This window comes from Mytilus trossulus, chromosome 7 (genome assembly GCF_036588685.1).
Source record: "Mytilus trossulus isolate FHL-02 chromosome 7, PNRI_Mtr1.1.1.hap1, whole genome shotgun sequence".
In the NCBI taxonomy this organism is placed as follows: domain Eukaryota; kingdom Metazoa; phylum Mollusca; class Bivalvia; order Mytilida; family Mytilidae; genus Mytilus; species Mytilus trossulus.
In genome coordinates, this window is record NC_086379.1 from 60219475 (window position 1) to 60225277 (window position 5803).

General features: G+C 31.1%; 1 long non-coding RNA gene across 1 annotated transcript; it reads left to right on the forward strand.

Moving 5' to 3' along the window:
* On the forward strand, window positions 1-1182 carry LOC134727186 (uncharacterized). The gene is made up of 3 exons (XR_010108734.1): window positions 1-99; window positions 767-902; window positions 1066-1182. It is a non-coding gene; the product is annotated as an uncharacterized LOC134727186 (long non-coding RNA).
* The last annotated feature ends 4621 nt before the right edge of the window (window positions 1183-5803 follow it).

Below are 5803 nucleotides of genomic sequence, written 5' to 3' on the forward strand. Positions count from 1 at the left end.
AGTCTTTCCCATATAGATTCGGGGATAAGTGTAAAAACGGCTGAAGACTGCTTACGACATTGTTCTGACTATGTAACTGCTACACACTTTGTCATTAAGGTTTGTTATCAGTGAATGCAAAAAAAGTAAAGAACATTGATAGGAATGTGAACATTGTGTGGGTTTGTTTGGTGCTACTCATTACTTTTTATGTATGATTGAAAATTATAGTATGTTTAAAACCCCATCTGTAATTATTAGTGACCATATCTAAATACAATTATTTTATCTAGCAATGTCTAGTGAATATTAGAATTACATGTATTCAACTGCATGTATTGTGCCGTTTCAATGCTTAGATTTGAAAAAAGTATAAATATTAAAAGTATGAAAAGCTATTGAATATAAACTCATCATAGATACCAGGACTTAATTTAGTATACGCCAAACGCGCGTTTCGTCCACAAAAGACCCACCAGTGACGCTCGAAGAACAAGATTTAAAATAAAAATTGTCACTGTTTAACATATATCAAACGCCTAGCAGATTAATTTTGAATAAATCTCCTAATCTGTAGGCTTAACGTAATTTGTTGTTTCTTTGTGAATAACGAGTTACTGTTTACTTTTTAAGAGAAGTATCGTTTATACACATTTTCTAAAACTCTCCAAAGTCATTATCTTTTTCACAGCCGATTGTGTTGCATTTGAGTTTATAAATTCAAACATTGTTAGAATGTTTGCCTCTGCATTTTATATAATATATAGATATGGGTCTGTATTTTCAGGACTCTACCTGCTATTGCCTTTCTTATGAACCTACAATCAATGGTGATATAAATGACTGCAGGATGCAATGTACAAACGCCAGCTACTCTCCTTGTAGCTCAGGTCGGTCAGCCATGGTTTTTACATTTGTTGAAGGTAAACATAAATATGATTGAAGTTGTATAGCAATCACTAATATTCGATTTTATTTTTACTCTTTTGATTTTTATCAATTTAAATCAATACTCAAAATCTTCAACACCGTTGAAATTAATTTAATGTTGTTCTTCATTCGCAATATTTTTTATTTTATTCGCAGTTTTAAGCACGAACCCAACAAAGAAGTACATAGAAAACGAGTGTCTTGCAACAACCAAAGACAAAAGCAAGTTTGTTGTCAGTGACTGCAATGAAAACTATTTATATGGATGTAACAATAATTCATGTGAGGTTTATTTTTTTATTATTATTTATCGTAATAATTAAATAACCTTGCGTATTCAACAATCTTGATCATTCTTGGTTTTCACATGTTTGGGATTGTTATTGGGAAAGATAAATCAAAATCGGACGCACCATATTGATAAACTTTCCTTTACGTGTGAAATGCCAGTCGCCTCGAGTGCTTGTGGACCGATTACATCATCAGATCAGTCGTCACTGTTTCAGTACTTACATAATTTATGATTTACATTCCTAATTGATATGTCGATAAATTGAGAAACTATTTTTAAACATAGGTACAACTCCATTACTCAAGGTTGATGTACGATGAATCTAGCAATACTTTTGATAGTCATTTGTTGGACAAACCATGTCTTTGTACGTCTTTTGACATCAAATATTGTGTTTTGATCTACCCTGAAAAGAATTTTAAACGCGATGAGTTTGTATGGACGAATTTTCATTTGCGAAAAACGCCAAGATAATATCAATAGAAAAGTGTCATTCAAAAGTAACCGTTTCTTGGTAGAAGTGGTATCATTTGGAATATATTTGTATATGTGGATAAATACGCGAAACAGCTTCACGAGTCTTCAATTAAAAAGTATTACATAGTGTTGGTGAATCAGTTTTAGTTTTTTAAAGAAATGGTACTCATGTTCATTTTCTGTCTTACATACTACTATTAGTAAAGTACACATCATCGTATCATAGATTGTATGGAGTTGATAATAAAGGAATGAATATGATTGAAATTAAAATTTGTTGTAAAGTTTGATACATTGTATATACATTTGATTCTTTAATGCTTATTGTAGTTGTTATAATACAACAACTATCTTGGTATGCATATCAAGAGAAATGTTTGGAAGAGAATAGTTTCATACTGTACCAAAAGGATACACTACCAAGAAAGGTTTTTGCAGAATCATATTATTGGACTCCGATTTTTAGAACACATACAGTTGTTACTGGTAATTTTGTAATATATTTGTTGTCTTGTTTTGTATACTATTGTCTAGTATGTTACTAAGGTAGTTACTTATTTCTGACCTGATCTGTTTGCTATATATCATGTTTCAGATAGCTGAACCTTTCACGACAGTTGTGTATGATTCATTTATAAACACATATTTAGGAGAAAAATAAATTGAACATATTTGGGTAATGTGACAGATATCGGGGGCAAGCAGTCAAAATCTGTTTAAGCATATACACAAACATACAAAAATAACTGAATTCAAATAGAAACAAACGATGGGAATAAAGTATCCAAATTATTCTTCTGTATTTTTCTTTCTCAATCTTCTGTGAATAAACAATTCATACCATTCTTTTTTTTTACTGTTCTTTCTTAATCTACTGTGGATAAAGAGGCTAAACATTCTTAGATATATATTTTTTTCAATCTATTGTGAGTAAAATGATCAAATCATATTTCGATATTTTTCTGTAAATCATATTGCAATAGTTGTCAATGCTGCCCTGCATTAACATGTAATTATCATAAATAAAAATATTTTCTTGGATTAATCTTTTGACTTTTTCAGTTTCGATTACAGTTGTTGGGATGCAAATAATTTTCAAGTACATCAAACAATCTTTTTACTATTTAAAGCATCATGCTGTTAGGGACGACATCAATCGATGTAGGATAAAAAAAAAAAACGTAAATCAAATAGTTTGGTGGTTGGGGATGGGGTGGGTGTGTTAAACTTCTGCAAGCTTTCGATTTTTTTCCCAAATTAAGTTATGAGGGTTGGGTGATGTAGACGGCAGTGAAAAAACTATGTGAATTAAGTTTTTTTTTCCTACATTGAACTTTCGATGTCGTTCCTTAGTCCGATAATATTTTTTTCTGATGAATATGAAGTAATATAACATAAGTAGATTGTTAAGTATAAAACAGGAATCATGATTATAATCAATTTTTCCATAGCTTAAAAAAACTCACGATTTTCAGTGAAGGAAACAAGATTCTGCTCATCTGTCGTGTGGCTCATGGCTTATAAAAATGCGATGATAATAATATTTTCATATGTGCAGGTAAACTTACCAAAGAAGATGGAGAATCGTGTCTTGCAGTGTCGACAGTGGAAACGAACAATTATTTAACTGTGGAAAATTGTACTGCTAGGTTGCCATTCTTATGTTCAGAAAAACGTAAGTGCTTTTTGAATTTCCTACCTTGTTTCGAATTTGTAAGCCCAACTTTTGTATGGAAAGCGTTATTACTGTTTGAAGAAAGTTTACAATTATGTATACTTATGATATTTACTTAAATATATCAATTGTAAATCATGACTATGTAGTAGTGTCAACGTATTTGTATTATAGAAATGAAATGATTTTTTTTTTAAACTGAAATCCATTTGAGATATCGGAGATAAAAAAATCATTTAAAATACAACAGAAGTATTTCCTCAAATTCCAAGCTACGTTTTTTCGTTCATTATGTCGTACCGTTATATGTTATAACGATTAAGTATCAGGAAAATTTTAGCAATAACAAACGTGTTAATTCTATTGTTTTGTAATCAGTAGATCAAGTTCATAAAATCTGTTATATTACCATTCACATACACATTCATGGTTCGTCTTTTACACTAAATCATTTAGATGGTGTATGTGTACTGATCAATATTTTAATCTGAGATGTTTTATTTTAATTTCTTAGTTGTTATTGGCTTCAAACTTAACTGAAAATACTTTCTGTGTATTTGTGTGGCTGAGATGTATAAGTACCTTGCTACTTCCTTTTTTCGGTTTTTTTAAAAGTATTTTCATCTGATTTTTATATATAGTTTGTACTTCTGTTGTACTGTTACACCACTATATAATGTTAGGGAAGAGCTTGCGCCTTCAAACTAGTTTAACTACGCGCAATATTCTGTTAGTGCCTTTCCCAAGTCAGGACCATTGGTCAGAGGTTGTCGTTTGTTTCTTTATATAATATTTGTTTTTTATATTTATTCTGTACGAAAAGCAGTTACATTTTGTCATGTCGGACGTTTTTCAAGGCCGTACGTTGAACTTTAGTTTTAATACATGTGTCATTTGTTCTCTTGTAGAAATTAGTCTCATTGGTAGTCATACTACATCTTGTTATATGTCTATGTATTCCGGTAAAAATAATTGAAGCTTTACTTTTTCGCGAGGACTCTTTATATTTGATGTGTTTTTCCCGGTTTTAATTTTAAACCGGCAGAGCATTTACTCAAGGAACCAATACTCATACACTACCTACATTTTAAATCAGCATACAATAACCTAAATACCGGATGTCGCCTTCTTTAAACCGGAAGAAGCATTTCATCTCCTTTTTTTGAAGGAAAAGTATCTTTAAACCATATATTTTCGAATCAGGGGGAATAAAGGTATCTGTACCGGAAATGACATTATCTTAATTGACAGTAGGAAACAGGAGCCTTTCAACAAGAACTAGTACTGTTCGAATTCGACTCATCGCTACTGGTAATCGTGCGATAAGACCATTTCGGAGACCTTTGCTTACGAACAAACACACAGTTTTCCGTATCCAATGTAGTGCAGAGCTCGCCAAAAGTTGAAAATAAGCATCGTGGAGGAAGATCCATTGTTCCAATAGAATTCGGTTCATCTTCCTTGGCCCGATCGTTGCCCGGATTTGAACCATATCGAGCATATATGGGACACTATTGGTCGGAAAGTGCACGAAAGGACACCCCAGTTCAAACACATCATGAAATAAACAATGCCCAACATCAGAAATTGTTGCTGCTACCTTAGCAACAAATAAGTCGATTTATGGCAGGAATCAGAAGACGCTTAGATGCGTTTATCCGTTTGAATTGAGGCTGCGCACAAAGTACTAATTCTTTGGCGTATAGCGATCAACCATGATGTGAACAGTCCTCTGAAGATTAATTTTGAAATGTCTGACTGTGTTAAGTTGGTTTACAGTAAAAGTTGTAAAATGGATTTTTTTGTTCAAAAGCACTTCATTATTATTAAAGTTGTGGTTATATAAATCATTTTTTTTCAAGCATTTTTTGTTCGTTTCAAAATGTTCAATGCCAATGTTATCATAAACTATGTTTCAATAATATTATACAAATATTTGATTATATTTTATCCTAAAAAAGAGGCCAATTTTTCAAGTTTTAAAAAATCAAGGTGTTGCAATACTTTTTTCCATGTGTATATTTTCAGAATCGACTCAAAGAAAGCTATCATATGAGTCTTAAAATAATATATGCCTCCAATATTTAGGACAAATGAATATGCAACCATACATTTTCAGAATCAGTAAAAAGAAAGATATGATTTTACACCAACATAAGTTTTGAATAAACCAAGAATAACTTCTCATTGATATCTACAAATATAATGTTGAAAGACCTTAAATTTATCACGGAACATTTCTTTTTATATACATATCTTTTGGAATTGTATTGAACAGTATAGGAATTGGTTCGAAATAAGATTTAAACTTATAGGTTGAGGAATAGACGTTAGTGTAAGGAGTAGACAATATAGAGAAATAATGAAATAAACATTCTTCATATATTATATCCATGAAAAATGTAGATTAAGTGTTTTTAAAGTATTTCTTATATTTTTAGAAAAAAGGA